The sequence below is a fragment of the Trachypithecus francoisi genome, unplaced genomic scaffold (assembly GCF_009764315.1).
Source record: "Trachypithecus francoisi isolate TF-2019V2 unplaced genomic scaffold, Tfra_2.0 Lachesis_group10, whole genome shotgun sequence".
NCBI lineage: Eukaryota > Metazoa > Chordata > Mammalia > Primates > Cercopithecidae > Trachypithecus > Trachypithecus francoisi.
This window is the reverse complement of record NW_022681455.1, coordinates 120,489,116-120,511,530: the sequence shown is the minus strand read 5'-3', so window position 1 is coordinate 120,511,530 and position 22,415 is coordinate 120,489,116. Positions and strand designations below refer to the sequence as shown.

At 42.0% G+C, this 22,415-nt stretch overlaps 1 long non-coding RNA gene across 3 annotated transcripts in view; it reads right to left on the bottom strand.

Moving 5' to 3' along the window:
* Window positions 1-22,415, bottom strand: part of LOC117088093 — a 180,446-nt gene that overhangs the window by 100,515 nt on the left and 57,516 nt on the right. For 2 of the 3 annotated variants that reach the window (XR_004438998.1, XR_004438997.1), the window contains 2 exons: window positions 7,961-8,114; window positions 7,278-7,866 (listed from right to left, as the gene is read on the bottom strand). The exons of the other annotated variant lie outside the window; for it this stretch is intronic. This is a non-coding gene — a long non-coding RNA (uncharacterized LOC117088093). Of the gene's footprint in view, window positions 1-7,277; window positions 7,867-7,960; window positions 8,115-22,415 lie in introns of those variants that run through there. 3 annotated transcript variants of the gene reach the window in all.

The window sequence follows — 22,415 nt, the reverse complement described above, 5'->3', positions numbered from 1 at the left end:
AGGAAAAAAAAAAGAAAATAGAACGGATGATATAGACTTTATTGTTTACGGGGTGGTTGTGGTGGGGGGAAGCATTAGTTCTGTTCTTCTTTCTTTCAATACCCTTACAATGTCCCTGCTTCAAAAGAGATCCCATACTGTGCCTGCTACCCCAAGTTCTGAGTCAGAATTCAAAGGCAAATATGGCAGGATGATAAGACAGAAAGGACTTAGGCAGCAGGAGAGCTGTGATTGGTGGAAGGGGCAGGCAGGAAGAGTTTGGGTTTGGAGACGCTGGTTACTGAGTCAGAACTCCAGCTCTGTCATTGCCTGTGTGATGTTGGGCCAGTTACATGTGAGTGTTGGAGCTTCCATTTCATTTGCTAAATAATTGGGATCATAATCCACACACTGTAGAGTTGTTAGGATATCACGAGAGAATGCACAGAAGTAAGTACTCCCGAATTGAGCTATTATCTACCTCAAAGGATTACTGGAGAAATAGAAAAGGGATATACAGAACACAGCAAAGATGCTTCATAAAAGGTAATTATTATTATTGTTACCAACACCCTTTGAAATTGGCTATTCATTTTCTGAAAGCCATTCAAAGATTCCGTTCCTATCGCAGAAGAATTGGATAAATGACTTCTTTGATAAACTAGCTTTTCACCTAGGGGATCTGGTTTACTGATCCCACCCAGATTAAAATGACTGAAAATCAATTTGATTTGAGAGCTGTGGAAAAAGCGAAATGCACGTACTAACTGTCAAGCAATGCAGCTCCTCGATGTGGATACAAAGCAAGGCACAGAAAGGGTCCTGCTGTCTGAGATCTTGCTGCCTGGTCACCCATCACGGCTGATAAGATCTGACCTCCTTCCTACTTCACTGATGCCCCATGGGCCAGCAAATGCCCAGCAACGTCCAGGCACTGAGGTTCTCGCCTGTTTCTCTGCTTCTGGGGTCTGGCTTTGGAGACTCACCCCAGACCTGCAAACTCTTTCAAAAGGATTCTTTGTTCCTATGTAGCACCCATAGCAACCACTCAAAAGGCAGAACTGACTGGGTTCTGAGAGCTGCAGCTGCAAGAAAGATGAAGGAAAGTGAAAGGAATCCCGCCACCTGCTCCTTGCCACAAGAATAGATGACTCCAGCCCCTGCTCCCTTTTGACTTCCCCTCCACTGAACCCCCATTTCTGGATTCCCATCCATATTCTTCCAGGTCTCAAATGCTCCAGGCATGTCCAACTGCCAAACTCCTGAAATGATACATCCTCTGAAGTCACAAGGCATAGATCAGGCCACTGTAGGCCTCCTGTGACCCCAGGAAAGGCCTCTGGCCTCCTCAAGCCTCAGTTTCCATGTTTGCCAAGTGGGGAGAATAAAGCAGCATTAGCACTGTCTGCCTCATGGGGCTACTGTAAGAATCAGGTGGCAGGTTGAAGGCAGAGGGACTTCCTAAGCTGGGTGTGTCTGCAAATGGGAGTTGGGGAGTATTAGCCGTGTTCTAGAGCACTGCGAATGTGCTCCTTGTAGGAGTAGAGACGCTACCTGTGGACCTCATTTTCATGGTCATTTTTCCATGTGTTCTGATTTTGTGCTATTTGCCACAAGAGAGGGATAGGGTTCTCACTGGGTCAACTCCACAGAGGGCTGTTCTTCCTGAGTTTTTAGCATAAGTAACCCAGGACCCAAGTGAGGAATTTGGGTGTTTAGAGGTCCTCCTTATGGATTTATTTTGAACTAGCTGCTAAAAATAAGCATTAATCATCGTGAAATAAGTGAACTGTGGGCCGCCTCCCCTGCAGCCTGCCATATGGAGTTGCCCCTGTTAGAAACGGCATCTTCTCACAGCAATACCTGTCCCTGGAGAAAGACATCTGCCATTTGCCTTTTTTTATTTGTTTGTTTTACTCTCTCTCTTTCTTTCTTTTATCTTTATATACCGTCAGCTTCTTTCCTAATCAATAAGCTTCATGGACCATCTACTATTTTCTCAGTTTGAGCTATTCTGCTTATTTTTTTAAGTACAAACTACCTGGAATGCCTACATATTACTCAGCCTATATTTTAAGCCAGATCCTTCTAAGCATGCCCTCCAAGGTGGGTGAATATTCATTCAACCAGTTTTATTTACACAAAAAGAGAGGCTTGTTTAATTTATAGGAGTATGTATTGTAACTATCTGTCTCCACCCTAGAAAAAATGCTGTCCTAGACAGCCCTGGACAAGTTGCTCCACTGTGTTCCAAGAAAGTGCTAGTTACTTGTCATTTATTGAGAATACCTTTTGCGTAAAGAAAATGGAAAGCATGCCAGGCATTGTGGTAATATCTTATTTAGTCATCAGCACGTCCTCCAACAGTTAGGTAGTCAAACAGTTAGGTATATGTCCCATTTTACAGGTGAGGAAAGTGAGAGTAGGAAGGATGAGACAAGTTGCTCAGAACCACAAACTCATAAGTAAGAGCCAGGGTACAAATCAAGGCCTTCAACCCACTTTCCAGGAGGCCTGCTGATTAACTCACAATGCTCTCCTACAAAAGGCTTGTGGGCTAGGTGCTGGTATTGTCCTCACTTTACAGAGGAGGGAGTGAGCTCAGAGGGCCTTGGGTGTGATGAGTTGAGTAAGGAGAGATGAAAGATGCTCTCGAACCTCAGCACAGTGTGGTGGGCAAGGTTCCTGCCTCCAGGCTTCAAATGGATGCTTCATATTTCTATTAGTAACATTATCTGCTACTATATTATGTGAATTGGCTGGACAGGTTTTCACTGAGTTTGGAAGGTAAGAGTCTGGGATGGTTTTACTTAAACTATAGGATGTGGTGTACATGTGAAATAGATCTTTGGTGCCAAGGGTGGGGGCTCTAAGAAATAATCACACCTAGGACCACCCACCCTCTCAGCAACTGAAGAACGCTTTGTGTTTGATTACACATAAGATAGTTTAATTAATTGCTTTTTATCCCCATCACAATATTCCACCTTCACGAAGTCTCTTTCATCTTGGATCTCCAAAACAGGAGTAAAAGCTGTAATTAGTTGTAATGACTGTTGTGTTTTTAATAGTTACCTGCTATAATGTCCATTTGACAGATGAAGGGGCTGAGGCTTTGGGTCAGAGGATGATAGGCTAAATGCAGAGATCCAAGATGGAAGTTAGCCAAATCCCTCCCACCCTGGAAAGTGGGGGTCCCAGGAGCCCCTCAGGAAGCCTTGATATGTCATAGAACAAGAAGTGCCATAGATGGTTTGAGTCTGTCTCCTCCTGCCTTCGGGCAGGGCTCAAGATTCTTCCTGAATTGAGAAAAATAGTCAACTTGCCATGGCATTTTAAATCAGGTATAATTTGTCCATTCCACTATGAAACAAAAGGGGGTTTAAGATTCAATATGCTACTGCTCCGTGTACCAACCTCAATTTGCTCATGATTCATGATAAATTCTAAATCATAACCACCTTTTAGTGAGAGAGAGAGAGAGAGAGAGAGGAGAGAGAGAGAGAGAGAGTATATGCACGGACAGGTAGGGTAGGTTGAGGTTTGCGGGAAAAAAATGAAGAGGAACTTTCTCCTATTTCCAACTGTAAAAGAGCAAGATCCTCAATGCAAGCCTGTTAGTTAAACAAGAGACACAAAGGATTTGTCCAAAGTCATTATTGGTAAATGGCAGAGCCAGGATTCAAACCAAAGGGCTTCTTCTAAAACTATAGCAGTGTGTGCAAACGGGGAAGAGAGGAACCCTGGCTGAGTAGCCATTTTGGGGGAAGTCACGAAGTGGAAACTCACACTTTGGGAAGAAAAAAAAAGCACTCAGCAAACAGAAACAAGGTGTCCTCTTTGGAGCAAACTAATAAGAAAATTTTAATAACCAGATGGTTTGTCATGGGAGTAGATCTATGGTCTCTTGACTTGTCTTCAGTTCAACTCCTAGATATGTACTCTAGAAAAACTCTTGTTCACACGCATTGAAAAACATGTACGAGAATATCATATAGTTGTATTAAGTTGGTACAAACACAGTGGCGGTTTCTGCCATTACTTTCAAAGGCAAAAACCGTCATCATGTTTGGACCAAGCTAATATTTGTAAATAAACAAATACACAAAAACCAGGTGACTAGAAATGACCCCAATATCTATCAACAGGACAATGAATAAATGGAATAGAACACTACTTAGCAGGAAAAATAAATGAACTACACACAGGTACACACACCAACATAAATGAAACCTAGAAATCTAATGCAGAGAGGAAAAATCAGATGATACCAGATAATATAAAATATGGTGACATTTTTACCAAGTTAAAAACAAGCCACACACGTACACTTACAGTTCAGAGATAACTACCTGAAAAATACAACTTAAAAAAAAAAGCCAGAGAATGGTAAACATAAAATTTAGGATAGTTTAACTTGATGAGGAAAAGAGAAAGGGCTTGGGAGAGAAGGTTCACTGATACTGGTTTATGGTTCTTGAAACATTGTTTTCCAGGTTGCTTATATACAGTTTCAAGACTTACATATAGATTGCATATGTAATTGTGTATGTCTCAAAATTACATATTTCAAGAGAGAAGTTTCCTAGACCAAATGGTCCAAAGGCAAACTGTTTTATTCGGTGAAAATAGATAAACACGAACCCAAGAAAAGTACAAGGAATATGATATATTTGTGGGGCGTGTTGAGGGGGGTCAGGGGGAGCTTGGGAAGAGGAGAAAAATGAGAAAAACATAGGAAAGCTTGCAGAATAATTGTGTGTGTGTGTGTGTGTGTGTGTCAGTATGTATGTGTCTTGATTTTATTTCTCCTTTCCCTATAAGATACTTTCAGTTGCTAACGATCCCTTCTTACACCCTGTAAAATATTTGGTTAAGGACTGATGGAAAAAGGGAGAAAATATAGAACCACCCTCCCCAGGACTTAATGCTTGTCCACCATCAGGCTGATGAATGCACAGGTTGGAGGGAGAACTAAACTTGGAGTCAGAGACCCCAGGGTCTCATTTCTACTCGAAAAGTGTGACCAGGTGGGGGTATTCATGCCTTTGAATAAATGGGGCATCTAGTGATAAAATGTATGTGAGATCAAATTGTAAGCTGTAAAACGTTATGTTTATGTAAAGGTCATGGTGACTTTCACTAGACCCAGGACCTAAATTTGTGTGCTTCTGGGGATAAAGACCCTAGCCTTAATTTGCTGAGTCTATTTTCCATTTCGTACAAGTCCCATTTTGCTACATTTAGACACATCTTTTTAGCTTTGAAAATCAGAGTTTGAAAGAGATGGAAATAATCCTCCCCAAACATTATGACTGAAGCTGTATCACAAAATATTATAATGAAAAGTGAAAAGAAAACTGTCTGGATATCACACAGATCTATTAGTGAATATCTTAAAACACTTATGTTTGGATTGTAGGCTTCATGCGATTTTCAATTTTTACATGAATTAGACAACCAGTAACAACACTTTAATAATTAATAATAATAATAATAATAGCAGTATTGTTTGGTAATGTCAAGAGTGTGCCACACACACACTGAGGAGCTCCCTATTTATTTTCAAAGCAGTATTTCAGGTCACTATCATGACCCATTTGCCAGTGGGGATTGGCAAGCACAGAAAGTTAAATCAACTTGCCCAAGAACACTTAGCAATTAGAAAGTGGCTAAGTTGAGATTTCAACCTCAGTAGGTCTGCAGATAAAGCCACTCACATTACAGCCAGGTCCTGATATGTAATTTCCAAAGAGTTAACAGCCAGGAGAGTGTGCCAGCCAAGCTGAGAATAACCTTATTTTATGAAGGACTTCAATTTATTTAACACATTCACCTACTCAGAGCAATGGATAAGCATTTGGGAGCAGCCAGCCTTCAGCTCCAGCTCCAAGAAGGGAGGGCCACAAAGCCAGGGGTGGAAGGAAAAAGCGAACCCATCCTGATTCCAACTGCCAAGCCACATTGCTCCGTCCAGAAATCCAGAGCTGCTACTATTGGCACAGGGTGTTCAAAAGCTGATGGGGCCTTAAAGGGAATGGATCTCACATTCTTGCATCCATTGCCTTCCCTCAGCAAGTCCTCTGGGCTGCCTTTGAGCTTATTTCCAGGGCTGCTGCTAAGGGACATGCACCAGTACCCCTCCAAACCAGGCTTGGGCTAAGGCGCTGACCGCACCACTTTTTGTTGGGTCCACAACAGGCAGCCTTGGAAGCCGGGACTTCTAGTAGGCACCTCATTGATGGGGAAGCTGTAATAGAGAGGAGAAGATGTTGCTAAGGTCAAACAGCCTTCAGGAGGCCAGAAAAGCAGTGGGAGAGCGACTGTCTGCTCTGAAGCTCATGACCTTTATAATACCACATGCAATCCCTACAAGGCAAGGGTTCTAAACTGGGGGAAACTGGGTTCTCAATCTGGGGAGTTTTGGTCATCATAGCACTGGTGGGCAGTGTTCCTGATGTCTAGTTTGTAGAGGCCAGAGACGCTGCTCCACATCCTTCAACACATAGGTCAGTCCCTGGCCCCAACACACACACACCACAAAGAACTATCCTCCCCCAAATGTCAGGAGTGCCAAGGTTGAGAAACCTTGGCTACGTTGCTGTTAAAGAAACAGAAATGGGAGAGAGTAAAGTACACCATAGGAAAGGGGCCTACTGATAGCAACTCGCCTGCATTTTAAGGACCCAGGTACTGGCCAAACTGACCCTTAGTAAATCTCTCTCATCCTCTACGCAGGATTGTTGAAATGCCCAGAGACAGCAGAGAATACCATTTCTCATCTTATATCTCTTTCACAAGAGGTCTATAGCTTTGAAGAACTGCCAAAGATAGGGAGGTAGAGGCTGGGGGGCAAAGACGGGAGTGGAAGGATTATTATTATTATTTTCTAGATACACAGAGTAACTACGGACAGAGCAACACTGAGAGCACCAGATTGAATCTCTAGGGAAATACTCTGCTTCCCAAGAATCACATCTCAGTGCCCAAAGGGAACAGGGAAACGTGTCTGTGAAGGGTTAAGTTTGCATCTTCTCTTGCTGGCGTGTCTCCCAGGCTAAATGAAGGCTGTTTCATCTCACATGGATATGAAAGACAAAGTGTGCAGATTGAAAACATCTGTACACCGAGTGAATGGACCACATGTCCATGGTGCCATGCCGGGGTGTAGCTAGATCAGTGCCCTTTTTGTTTGACTTTGGAAGAGCAACACAAATAAATACAGTAGGTTCCGTTTAAACAAAGAACTCTGATCAATAGAGGTTTGTATAGCTTTACGACCTCCAACCATAAACAGAAATTTGAGGGAAAAATCCACAAATCCCAGATCAATTACCAGATTATTTACCCTCTTGCACCGCTAATGTTCCAATCTGCCTTGCATATTAAACAGCCAGGGAGGAAAAGGATTTATGTTGCAGAGAAGAGGGAAGCATGCATGGATTTATTAGCCGTGGTAATCAAAGCGTGTGCCATACGTTTTCTATATAAACACGACCGGGGTGTTTGTGCAAATCGGCTAAGATGAATTTGAAATTCCAAGACTTTTCAGCCAATGTTACCAGTAGCTTTAATAATCTTTTTCTATTTTTCAAAGGGGCGTTAACCATCTGCCACAAAACTGTTGCTGCATTGCGGTTCACCATAAACGAAAGTACATGTTTTGCGGGGCTCTTGGACGGGGGCGTCAGGAGATACAGACTTCAATCCTTGTTATGCTCCTCGGTTGCTGCGAATCTTTGAGAAAATCCCTGCCCTGTGTTGCTCTGGGCTCATTTTCCTAGGTGTAAACTTGGGCTTTTACCCCCGAGCGCTGTGCCTGGTGTTACACACTAGCACTGTACCTGGGGCAAGTTGTATCATCTTTTGAAGTCTCTGTTTTGTCATCTGTGAAACAGAAAGAGAAAAAAAGCAGCGCTGTTTACCTACTGGACTTGTGATTAGAAGTAAGTAAGATGCAACATATAAATGCACAGCTCACATCGGGACTACAGGAAGCACCGCTCCCCAGGCAGGAGCTACCGTTGTTCTTCTCATCACCATTATTACAGGTGTTCCTTCTCTGAGGTCCTGAATTTCAGCATATTCATGATGATTTGGAATGGGCCCTCTGAGTCAAGGACTTGGGGGAGCAGCTAGAATGAAGGAATGGAGAACTGTTAGGGAGAGGAGTATATAGTGCCACTAGAGAGGGAGAGAGAGGGAGAATTTTTTTTTATCAAGTCACCCTGAAGACCCCAGCAAGGAAAGGCCATGGGAGCCTTCAGACCACTCCACGTCCACTCCCACCTATCCACAGAGATCTTCTGGCTTGGATATTTGTTCATCAGTACCTATAGATCTACTCCCTGCAAAGAAATAGCTTGGGCGCCCCACCCATTACAACCTTCTGTGGGATACTGGCATCACAGAACATAATTTCCACCCCACCCACTACACTGTAAGTCCCCCTGAGGGCTAGGGACCATGGTCATCTCATTCACATCTGATCTCCAGTCCTTAACCCCAGAGGGACTCACAGTACATCTCAGTTTACATTTGTCAGACAAATGTGTTCTCTGGGATACCCAGGAATGTCTCTTTTCTGTATCCTGGATTGTAGACTCCAACCTTCTCCTCTTATAGTCAGACCTCCTCATTACTGCCCTACTCTGGCCTCCCAGGCCAATCATGGAGAAGATGCTAGGATATACCCTATTCTCTGTTTCTCTTCCATACACCCATAATCGTAGGAATGACAGAGGAAGCAATCTGTGCCCAGTCGTGTTGAGAGCTTGACATATATAGACTCATAAATTCACATAGCAACACCACTTTTTCCACATTTTACAAATAGAGGGAGTGAGTGCTAAGGAGATTATTCATAGGCTGCAAAGGGGCTGATAGGAATCCACACGAGGTCTGCTTGACTCAACTCTTAGGCCAGTGGCTCTCGAGCTTGGACAGCATCAGAATCACTTGGAAGGCTTGCTAGAATACAGTTTCCTGGGCCCTATTTCAGAATTCCTGATTCAGTGGGTCTAGGGCAAGGCCTGAGAATGCACATTTCCAACAAGTTAGGTGGTGATGCTGCCACTGCTGCTGCACAGGGATGACTCTTTGAGAAATACTAAAACCATTGTCCAATGGGAGACAAGTTCAATCATTGACTATTTTTGCTTTTTTCTTCTTGCATTTTAAAAGAACCAAGTTATTTTCTAATCATGTTCTACAATTCATCCTCAAGTATGACACTAAAAGTGAAATTCTTATTAATCAAGTGCTGTGATCTTCTCCAGAATCAAGGACAGGATAGTGAAGAAATTTCTTCTAATTTAACTAAGAGGTCTAATTATAGCAGAGGTTAACCAACCTTTAAAACAAATAAAGAAATAAATAGCAGAGGTTAGCCAACCTTTAAAAGAAATGCAGTTTCTTGAGTTGTAATTATTCTACATATTATAAAATGTGGAAAGTTATGGGGTGGGAGAAGGAGGACTAGAGGCTTGCATTCCTTAGTAATGAACTACAGAAGTAGTAAAAGCCCAAGTTAGAGTTATTTTTTCCAATCTTTTACTCAATAAATATCCTGTCTCCAAAGTATCACAAATTCCAAATTAGCAGTGTGTGGATTCATGAAATCCATTCATTTCTCCATTCATGCATCCCACAAACATTTATTGTAGCCTCCATTCCATGCCAGCCATCTGCTGGGTGCCTGGCCAGGGGAGGGACACGGAGAGCAGGCAGTTCTGGGATGCTGATGTTAAGAGAAATAAGATACAGGCCATATCCTCAAAGAGCTCACAGGACAGTGGAAGGTAAAAGCCATAAAGCAGATGTGTGAGACTGCACATGTGAGTGGAAAGTTGGATAAGGGGTTTCCAGACAAAGGAAATAGTGTATACTGATGGAAGCTGTAGTGGACTGTGTTGGTGCTACATCCAAATCCTCTGTTCCAGGCCATACCATTCATTCCCTAGTTGCTGTGCTGACTGCTAAGGGCTCCATGTTACCTCTTCTTAGCCAGCTAGAGCCACTTGCCAAGGAGGTCACAGCATCCCCCTGCCCAGAAGGCAGTCCATTGACTGACTGTTTAACACAGGACTACTTCAGGGTAAGAATCTTCTCCTAGCTGGACTAATTATTTGATGTAATTCTTACTCCAGAGCTTTTGCTAACATTGAGCTAGAACTAGACTACAGTGGAGGCCACATACTTGCTTAGCTCCTGCCTGACCTCTTCTCCACAGCTTCTTTCCTACTGAAAGCACATCCTCAATAAATCATGTACCTCAACCTAGCTCAGTCTCTGCTTCCACAAAGGAGGTGTAGTAGCTAACTGCATGACCTCTGGAGCCACATACCTGCTTTTGTCATCCCGGGTCTGACACTTGCTAGTTGTAGGATTCCAAGTAAGTTACTCATCCTTGACTAGAGTTACCAATAGGAACCCAATAGAAAAGATGCATATATTTACCAGTAGGTACAGCAGGCGGGTCCCCCAATCCCCATCTTTTCTTTGCCCCATCCCTTTTAAGGAGCACCATTGTGTCTATGAACGTGTACACACATGTACACACACACACAGGCACACAAACCAGCCAAAATAAGAAGCAACAGGATCAACCAAGTGGCTTGAGGACCCACCACATGGATGCCCTCTCCCTAAAGACTTAAAAGTTAGACTCTGAAGTGCATTCTGAATCTGATCTAGTATTTTGTAACTCTCTGAAATGTCCATGCTGGCCTTCAATCAGTGTACTCTTGGATAGGCCTCTAAGACCCATCTGTGTCAGTTTAAAGGCTTTTAGAAACAAGTAGTAAAAACAGCCGGGCGTGGTGGCTCACACCTGTAATCCCAGCATTTTGGGAGGCCAAGGTGGGCAGATCACGAGGTCAGGAGATTGAGACCATCTTTGCTAAAACGGCGAAACCTCGTCACTATTAAAACAATACAAAAAATTAGCCAGGCATGGTGGCAGGCGCCTGTAGTCCCAGCTATGCTGGAGGCTGAGACAGAAGAATGGCATGAACCCAGGAGATGGGGCTTGCAGTGAGAGGAGATGCGTCACTGCACTCCAGCCTGGGTGACAGAGCGATATTCTGTCTCAAAAAAAATAAAAAATAAAAAAATAAAAACAAACTAGCTTAAGCAATAGGATAAGACATTTTTTTGGTATCACACATACTGTCCAGAACGAGGGCAGATTCCAGGACTAGCTGATTCAGTGGTCAATGATGTCAGCAACGCCTTGGACTTTTTTCCATTTTTCTACACTGTTATCACCAGTGTTGGCATGTGTTACCCTCATGACGTGACAATGAGGAGCACTGAACTGTGTTCCCACTTGTGAGCTACGGTCCTTTCTTTTCATCTTTATGACCTATCCTAGGTCATGTGTCCACTCTGAACCAATAACAGTTAGTAAGAAAATGCCATGGTCTGCTCAGATTAAACAAATCAAGGTTGCCCCTAGAGCTGGGGATGGACAGGAGGCAATACAGCAGCTTGACCGAGGAGCCAGAACACAGGGACTCAAATCACGCCTGTGACACTTACTAGTTACATGGCTTTGGACATATCATTGATTTCTCTGTTTCCTTATCTGTATAATAGGTATAGCAAGATGCCAACTTTGCAGGGTTGTTCTGATGATTAAATGAGTTAATAGATGCCAGGCACTGTGAACAGTACTTGGCCATGCACATGGCATGCACAAATGTTAGCTGTCACGCTATTGTGTTGTGTCTGAACAAAACTGGGTGCTGACCCTGCAATCTCATTACTGGGTATATACCCAAAGGGTTATGAATCATTCTACCATAAAGACACACGCACACGTATGTTTATTGCAGCACTATTTACAATAGCAAAGACTTGGAATCAACCCAAATGCCCATCAAGGATAGCCTGGATAAAGAAAATGTGGCACATACATACCATGGAATACTATGCAGCCATAAAAAAGAATGAGTTTATGTCCTTTCCAGGGACATGGATAAAGCTGGAAACCATCATCCTCAGAAAAATAACACAGGAACAGAAAACCAAATACCGCATGTTCTCACTCATAAGTGGGAGCTAAACCATGAGAACACATGGAGACAGGGAGGGGAACATCACACACTGGGCCTGTCGGGAGGTGGGGGGCAAGGGGAGGGAGAGCATTAGGATAAATACCCAATGAGTGCAGGGCTTAAAATCTAGATGACGGGTTGATAGGTGCAGCAAACCACCAGGGCACACGTATACCTATGTAACAAACCTGAACATTCAACACATGTATCCCAGAACTTAAAGTAATATAATAATAATTTTTAAAACCCTGGGTGCCAATAGGAAAGACAGGACAGCACATGTTAGCTAGGTAACTGGCAGTGTCTGCTGTGCTATCTCCTGTTCAGCTCAGCATTCTGAGTCAAAACATCCTGACCATGTGGGTAAGGTTTAAAAACCACTTTGTTTCTGAGATAGTTCTTGGCATTCAAAGTACCACCAAGCATTTGGAAATTGTAGCTTTGAGCCCTATTCTCAGTAATATTATCTCTTACCTGAGCCCCACCTGTAGCCCATCATTACATTTCTCTTGAGTTTGGGTGGGGGTGTCCGCTCCAGGAGACGCTACCTCATAACAGGGGGGCCGGGACCCACCTGTCTGCTCATCTTTCAGGGATGTACCACCATGAAGATGTTGTACTGGGCAGGCCCGCTTTGGTTTCAGAATCTATGAGAAGACAGACTGAGCTAATCATAAGGTACCATGACAGGCCCTGAAGACAGAAATCCTTTCACTCTGGAGCTGTAGAGGCAGGAGTAAGCATCAGGCTGCCCCAGAAGAATGTTAGAGACAAGAAAAGTCAGGACTGATTAATTATGGAGATAAAAGTATCGAGAGATGGTGGAAGTACCTGCTGGTGAGGCTGTTTGTAATGCCCAGTTTAGTTCACTGTCCGTAGCAATCCTCAAGCTGGGGAACTGTGCATGGGGACACTGGAATGGGTTTGAGATGGTTGCTGAATTCCTTACTAATATGCGTGTGTATGTGTGCCTAGGTATCTGGACTTTGCTAGTAGAAAGAAAGGCTTCCAAGGGACTCTCAAATTTGGGATGTCCAAAAGAGGTTGAAATCTACCATACTGGAGCGATCTCCCCACATTAGGAAATTAACCACCTCACTTCTATGTTCATTTATAGATGACTTCTCACCTTCAACAAGGATATGGCAGCAAGTTAGGTATCTCAGGTCCAGTAATCCACCAACTGGAAGTCAAGGAAGCTCACCGCTAGGCACCAACATGGGTCTATGTTTTGCATAAGGGTGAATATTAGTGAGACACCTGATTTATGTGGCCACCCAGAGTCCCGCTTCTCACTCAGGAAGGCTCAGGATTCTGCCCACAAGTCACCTGGAATAGCTACTCAGGTGTGGTGGCCTGGGCATCTGCATCCCTTACCAGCTCCCACCCAGATAAATACAGAGATGGATAATGCATATTTAGGAAATTTATTACTATTTTGGCACAGTAATTTTATAACTACCTAATCTAATAGTTTTTAAACGGGACTTGTATTTTGTATGTCTTTTAGGTTTCATTTTTTCTAATTATGTTGGTTGTATTTTGTAAAATTATTATTAGTCTAAAGTGCATACGAAATTGTTTTTTAAAAAACTAGTCTTTTTACAGTTCGGGAATGATTAACCCAAGGAATCTTCACCAGCTTCCTGCAGTGAGCTAAGGGCACAGCATGGCTATGTCCTGGTACCTCGGGTTCCCACTCCCACATCTGTTGGGCCACTGTGTGGGAGACAGTGGATAGATGAGCCTGAAGTAGAAATGCAAACGTGAAATTTCTTTAAAGGCTCCTGTTAACTTGAAAAGTCATAGAACTTGCACCTCATTCCAAAATATATCGTTTTGTTTTAATATAAAAATCAAGGTTTTTTTTTTTTATTTGTTTATTTTCCTTCAAGATGTCAAATAAAATTTTAACTCCAAGAAGATGCACAAAGAGTTGCTAGTTAGTTTGTTAGCTGCCTAGTTAGTTAGTTAGTTAGTTAATTACTTTTGCCCTGCAGTTTTAAGTGCCTTTAGAAACATCAGCATATCCTCCTGGGGAATGGCAGTATTTGTTATTTTGTGAAACAGCTTTGCAGAAGATATACAACAGCATTTAGGTCTCAATTTCAGATTTAAAAGTAACTTATACTCTTATAATATAGCAGTCAGTGTAGCCTTAATGTATAAGAGCAAACTCTTATATAGTGTTTATTATGTGCTAGGGAATGTTATAGGTGCCTCTTCTACATCAGCTCATATAGTCCTGAAAGCACTCCTTTGAGACAGGTGCTATTAATATTATTGCCATTTTATAGGTGCAATACTGATGCACAGGGATGCTAACTCTCTTGCCCAAGGTCGCACAACTAGTAAGTAGGTGGTAGAGCTCAGATTTCCACCCAGGCAGCCTGGGTCCTGTTCTTGCTTAGACACTGGACTGAACTTCCTGTAGCCTTCCAAATGGGGCAATCACAGAGGCTGTGTCAATTCAGTAAACTACTAGCTGCATGAAGATAATGCATTTGACTGAGGACCAAAGACTTATAGGGAAGCCACAGTTACACACGGTTCTATGCTAGACTCTGCTTGGATTAAATCGATGAGGTTCTGAAAATGCAAAATAACTTTTAATGCACATTTTGCTCCACATTCTGCTACCTAAGTGATAGTCTCGAGTTGAGTTGAAGTGGAGAAGAATTGTGTTTGGGACTGTCCAGTTCAAGGCACCCTGGCTAGAGTAATTTGCTAGAAAATTTGGGGGCAATTTTACAGCCACAAGTAGACCCCATCAATTCCACTACAATTTTTGGCCGTGCCTTATTTAGTCATGGCTGTAAAGATTCAGCCTTTGTGAATTATCCACACGCCAACCCACATCAGCATTCGATTTGGTGTTTCACGCATCCCATTTGGTTTTGAAATTAGTTGAAGAGGATGCTATTTAGGGGCCATGTGAAAAAATATATAATCTGTCTTGTGCTTACGAAAAAAAAAAAATTGCTGTGTTCTGATTAACTACACGTGACGCTGAGATATATCCCTGTGAAAATGACCTCCATTTACAGGCTGATTTTGATTTGCAGGCTGTGGAATTAAATTCCACCTCATTGGTTTTATGTTTCTCTCATCGTTTGTCCAGTCATTCACCAAATATTTATTGAGCACCAACTATAGCCAGACCCAATGCTAGGTGCTTGTGTGAAAGAAGAGGCGGAGACTATTCAATGATGAATAAGACACAGTCTCTGCCCTTGTGAAGTTCATGGTTTTGTTAGAAAGACAGATATATACCCATATAATGATAGTGCAGGGTATGTACAGATACCAGGCCAACACCTATCACAGATCCCAGATTAATTCATTGTCTAATAGCTTGGTTACTTTGATTAAGGAAAATACCAGTTTACACTGCCTGCGAGTTAGTAACTGAACTATTATTTATTATTTATCTACCCTGAAAATGGAAATAATTGGATGCCTGTAAGGCTGACTTCAGGATGTTGAGTACAAGTGGTAACATTTGTCTACTTGATATACTCATGTCAGAAACAAAGCCAATAAGCAAAGACCAGGAAGCATTTCTCTAATACACCTGCATTCACTCCAGTTTTTGTTACCCCATTTGCCTCCAACTTCACAAAACACTTCTATATCTCTAACAGAATTGCCTTATGGCAACAGTCTCTGAAGATGCGCATTCTCATCTAGGGAGAAGTTAAGTGACTTGCCTAAGGCCACCCAGCTAGTTGATGATAGAAGAGAGCCCTTGAACCAAGTCTTCTTATTCCAAGATCTGTGTCCTTTCTGGTTCGTCGTGACATCCTAATTATTTATTGAACACCTATTGTACATTCAGTGTTAGACTCACTATATGATTGGACGGCATGAATTTAATATCCAGATGCTGAGTCTTCTAGGTCACCTGGCCAGTCATTTTATGAATGTTGGTTAAGAGGCTATTCTATACCCAAGACAGGAATGGCCTGTTACATTACCACTCGTGACGAACCCATTAAGGAAAAGTAGAAGCTTCCAGAGCTAGCTCTCTGTGGTGCACTCAGAGTGCTTCCTTGCCTTCCCGGCCTCACAACTTCAATGTTTTCCTTCATTTATTAACCCAAATGATTCTCTGGAGCCATGGGGGATGGTCAAACAAGATAAAACAAAACAAAGAAACACCAACTTTATTTTTTTCCCTTTTTTTGTTACTGGTTTTGACTTAAATGGAAAACTCAACTCAGCTTTTTGAAAGTCAGAGTGGCCTTTGTGTTTGGAAATTAACTTTTTACATCCCCCAGGGGGTAGTTATTACTCACTGGATACTTTTAAATTTAAATGTGATCAATTAATTGATGGTAAAAATTATATTATGTAAATGCAAATTCAGAATTGAGTTTGGTGTTCACAGTGGCCTGAAAACATTTTAAAAGGTCAGGTTAGGCCTGAGGAAATTGGAAGTTTTAGTTTCTGCTATTAAAAAAGAGAAAAAAAGAACAAAAGAAAGAAAAAATGAGTTTGCAACAAACTCGGTAATGAAGACCAGAATTTTTTTTTTCTTTTGTTTTTGACAATGTTATCACAATCTGTTATCGCAATCTAACTGTACCATAGAAACTTCAATGTAAAGGAATCAGGCAAGCTTTTGTTCAACTCTTTTTATTAGAAATCCTACTCTACAAGCCTTATCAAGCTTATAAAGCTCATAAACACTGGAACCCCAAACAACTTCAGAAGATAGAAAGACAAAACCTGAGAGAGAAAAAAAATAGAAAAGAATGGTGATAAAATGAAATTGAAGAGAGTTACACAAAAGACTCTGGAGCCATTAATTTTTATAGCTGATGCAGCTACTAATATTTTATGAGGTTTGGAAATATGAGTATAAAAAGCACCCTAATATCTGCCCTTGTTCTCTTTCTGTTGTTGTTGTGATACAAAGATAAGCCCAACGTGTTTGTACCTTGAAGATGGCCTTATTACACTTAAATATTCTTTTTTTTTTTTTTTTTGAGACGGAGTCTCGCTCTGTCGCCCAGGCTGGAGTGCAGTGGCCGGATCTCAGCTCACTGCAAGCTCCGCCTCCCGGGTTCCCACCATTCTCCTGCCTCAGCCTCCCAAGTAGCTGGGACTACAGGCGCCCGCCAACGCGCCTGGCTAGTTTTTTGTATTTTTTTAGTAGAGACGGGGTTTCACCGTATTAGCCAGGATGGTCTCGATCTCCTGACCTCGTGATCCGCCCGTCTCGGCCTCCCAAAGTGCTGGGATTACAGGCTTGAGCCACCGCGCCCGGCTACACTTAAATATTCTTATGGCAGAAAATGTTCTGTTTCATTGGAATCTTTCCAAGTCAATGTTTTCATTTTTGTTTAGTTTGATTTTCCACCTTTTCCAACGGAAATTCATGGGCTCCTTTATGTGCCATTTCTTTCCCATGTTCTTTTTATTTCTTTCCTTTAACTTATCAGATCTTATTCCCAGTTAAATCGCAGCAGGGTTTATGTTTACTGGCTTTCCTGAACCGTACTGTGTGCGATGTCTCCATTTAAATGTAGATTTTGACTTTACACTGGGGAGGTAGGTGAGAGCCTTTCTGCTGCAGAATTAACATCAAGGTGAAAATATAAACTCAAAATAGATGCTATGTTTCCATAAGTAAAGCTGCGTAAGTCCAGCTTGAGTATTCTGAGCCATTTATTCACAAGTTCCCTTGTACTCCACAGGGGAAAACAATGTACAAGTCAGATCTATATATTTATTGAGGCCACAACACAAAACTTTAGGTCAAGGAAATCAAATGCTGAAGGGTAGCCCAGCAACTATTATAGACACTGATCCAAATGCAGTGGGGGGGGGGGGAATCTACCCATGACCTTTGGAATTAATGATAAATAGGACTAAGAGGGTACATTTAATAACTGTTCACATCTCTTTTCCTTGTTCAGGAGCCAGTTGCACTATGAAGAAATGGAATATAAAGTATACACTCTAAATAAAGCTTAATCAAGGGCAGAAAATAATGCATTTTGAATCATAGCCCCAACCCACACACATTTTTTTAGATTAACTGTGGTAGATATCTATGAAATTCATTTTAAAGACAAAAAAATAATATTTTGCCCTCTGTCTTTTGCCCCATTTTATTGACAGGCCATTAAAGAGGGCAGGGAGAGAAATTAAGTATCCATATTTACATCTAGATAACTTATACCGTGTTATTTCTCAGCTATTCATGGACCAACCCTATTCCCAAATGATGTAGATGTGGAGCTTTTAGCACCATCCAAATAACTCAATGAAAAAAGTGTGTAACTTTGTTGAGAGCTCTCCCAAAAACCTGCACCACTGAGCCTATAAGTAAAATTGTCCTTACAGAAGCATATATTTTGATTGAGTTTATCAAAAACATAGTGCCCTACTTCTCCTAACGCCTCAAGTAGAACCCTAATCATTACATGGGAAATGTTTCCCAACCTAAATTAAAAAGGATATTAGTCCACTGCCCTGGTCAAAACCATGTGGTCTAAAACCACTGTGTGTCCTCTGGACTCCAGTTTGCCCATTTGTAAGCTGAGAATAATAGTAGTACTTATACCATGAGCTATTTGAAGAATAATGTCATTTAATACAGGAAAAGGGTTGAGAACAGTGTCTGGTACAGATAAACATCCAATAAATATTGGATATCCACTCACACATACACATGGATATGTGTACATACAGAATTTTCTCTTGAAGACTTCAGGAGCCGGAGAGAAAGGAGTGGCTCTAACTAAAGTCAAGTATCATTTACTCTTCTGGAAATCTCGATTATAGGGGTGGGGAAGAACTTTCACAAACTGTAGGCTAGTGGTAACTAAATGGTAGGAAAGCAAGTTCAAAAGCAGCAGACCCTGGCATAAACAGGGGAGGAAGAAGACAAAAAGATTTTAAAGAGGGCCCCCAGGTGCCTGACTTAGCTCACAGGCTCCAGGATCTCTGGATAAATTCAGGGCTAAAAAAATGAAGATGCCCTTACCACTTTGACAGCCTGACCAAGAATGCCATCCTTTGCGCCTCATCTGGTCTAAATACTTAGTTTACAAATGCATGTTGCTCTGCATCATGTGTTATAGATGCTTTATGTTTATTCAAGAACTCAGTTTCCAGACATGCGGTTTACCGCAATAGACAGCTGTTGATACTCTGATCCCATGAGCATTATAATATGTTTTAAAATTGCGACACTTTTAAAACCAGATGTTCTACATAAATTGTACGCAGGGGGAAAAAATAGAGAAAAAAAAGAAAGAAAGGGGAGAAGGAAAAGAGGACAGGCAGATCTGTCAGTTGGCAAAACACTGGAGTTCCTCAAGCTCACAGAAAATTCACAGCAAAACTAAAGTGAACCCCATAAAGCTTGTTCTGGGTTTTCTTCTGCAGAAAAGATTAAAGGAAAATTGTTTTAACAGAAAGAAAGCTCCATCCTCAGGAAAGACAAGCAAGGGAACTGGAGCTAAGGGAAGGTCAGCCCCTGGCTCCGCTGTGGTTCTGAGGTTCTTGTCTCCAGCTGTTTTCCAGGATACGCGGGGTATGCACTGAGTACTTCACTGGTTCCTAATCTCTTCTGAGGTCCTAGGTGTATTGCTCAATTTTACAAACAGTTTCTCCACTTCTCTCCCAAGAGTTCCTTTCAGTTGGAACAGAGGCTTGCAGGGTGCATCATTGTAGGTGTACGGTGTGCAGTCATGTTCTTAAGAGGGGCACCTCTGGCCTTAGACTACCTGGGCTCTAATCCTGACTCCATCTCTCAGTGAGCGCCCATGGGTATATTACTTCATCTAAGTCTCCCTTGTCTCCCTCCATAAAATGGGGCCGTGTTGTCACCTCCCTAATAAGGAAGCAGAAACATTTAGCACAGCGCTTGATGAACTCTGAACATTTCATATATTCTAGATACTTTATATGTAAGACCTTTTTCCCAATTCAAACTACTTCAGGCTAACTTGCTTTGAGAGGAATTTGGCATTTTTACTTCTCCTCTGGAATAGTTGTAAAATTTCGGGTATCCTCAAGTCGTTCCTGGAAATCATGATTCCACCCAACTGTAAATGACCAGTTTGGAGAGAAGTGGAGTGGTAGCATGCGGTAATGGAAAGGCAGCACCATCAGACAGATCTGGGTCCTCACCCAAGATCTGCACTTTGCAAGCTGTGTGGCCCTTTCCAACAGCCTCAGCTGGTCAGGCCCTGACTTTCCACCTGAATTCTTAGGAATACCTTTTTACCTCAGAGAGGGTGTGAAATTAAAAGGAACCAATTCAGGTTAAGTGTCTTGCATACAGTAGACATTCAATCAGTTTTATTTCTCTTATTACATCATATGGCTCCTGAAAATAGGTTTTTGTATATTTATCAAATAACTTCTGCCCAAGTACAGAATTTATCAAATTATATTTCTGTTTGCTCATATACCTCCTCTGCAAACAAACAAACAAACAAAAAAAACAATAAAACAAACAAGTGCAAACAAAAATAATAATAAAGCAAAAGCACCTGAGCAAAATAAATCAAAATTTTAATAGGTGTACACTGATCCCTGCTTACCTCTCCAGTCCAATCTCAAGATTCCACGCCATCCCAGCCTCCGACTCAGCCACCCTGAAATGAGCCACCTCCTTCAAAACATCTCCATCTCCTTCACCCTTGGCCTTTGCACTTTCTGTCACATTTTGGCCTCATACACTTTTCACCATTCATTTCTCAGCTTAGACTTCAGTTCTACAAAGGTTTCTCCAATATTTGCCTCGTTCCTTTATGTTCTCTTAATACTTAGTTCTTACCCTCACCCCAGCCCCAAATTCACTCTATTGTCTTTTCCCATTTAGTTGTCTCTCTTGTTGGACTAGAAAACATTTGAATGCAGGGGTGGTGTCCTGTTCACCATGTTACCTTAGTATCCAGCACAATTCTGTTCCTAGAGAACTGAATAAATAGTTGGTGAAGGTATAAATACATAAGTGCACAGATTGAGGGTTGGATGGATGGGTGGGTTGGTGAGTGGGTAAATTAATGATAAGAGGGAATGGATGGATAGACGGACGATTGGATAGATAAGTGGATAGATGGATGGATGAATGGATTGATGGATGGATGGATAGATGGATGGATGAGTGGATGGATGAATGGATGGATAGATGGGTGAATGGATGGATAGATGGTTAGATGGATGGATGAATGGATGGATCAATAGATGAGTAGATGGATGAATGCATGGATGGATGGATGGATGGATGGATGGATGGATGGATAAATGAGTGAGTGCATGGATGAATGGATGGATAGACGGGTGGGTGGATGGATGAATGCATGGATAGATAAATGACTAGATGAATGCATGGACGGTAGATGGATGGAAAGTAGGTGAATGAATGGATGGGTGCATGCAAGTATGGGTAGATGGATGAATGGATGGCTAGATGGGTATATGGATGCATCAGTGAATCACTTAGGACTGGAAAAGTGAGTCTCTGACATCAGCTACGTTTTCTGCAGTTTAGTTGTGAGGTCTGCCAGCTGAATGTGGCCAGGAAATCAACAATGATAGTGAATTGACTATGTGATCAAATCTTTTCTTTGTGGTAACGACTTTATCTTTCTGGTAAGTTCTGAAGTCCTCCGTGTGGCCTACTAGACTGTCACAGGTCAGCTTTGTTTACTTCTCCAGCCTCATTTCACATACTGGCTTTTTCTCTGTGCAAGCTGGACACCATTATCCATGCTCCTCTTCATCTGTGAGGTCTCCTTGACTACCATCTCTTAGCCATATCCTTCTTCCACTTTTGCCCACCTGACTCTGACTCATCTTTTTGCGCTGAGCTTCAGTGTAGCTCCTCTAAGTGAGTTTTTCTTGACCTGCAACTACCTTCTCTCTAAGTCTCCGAACTGAGTCAGGCCTCTCTGTTGTTTGTGCTTACACCCGCTTCTCATGTTCAACATAGCAGTTACCACGATTCTAATTATGTGGGAATTGGTGTGATTATTGGTTTAACGTCTGCCTCCTCAACTGCAGTGTGAACTTGAAGGGCCAAATTGGTGGTATTCACTGCTGTAATCCCAGGGCAATTCTGGGGTCTGGCAGAGTATGTGCTTAAGAAATCACTCTTATTATTGAAATTAATATTTCAGGAGTAGGGGCCCATGAATCCCATAATATTGTTTCTAAAATGCAGAATTGGTACCAGGTAGTGTGAATTAATATAAACATACCAGTAGTTTATAGCACACGTCCACCTGGTCAGTCAAATGTGATTGTCACGGGGATGGCTAATACATGAAATAGGAAATCTCAGATTTCATATTAGTTTTTCAAAGAGGTCCACAATAGATCTCCACCTTGGAAAAACGAAGTGAAGATCCA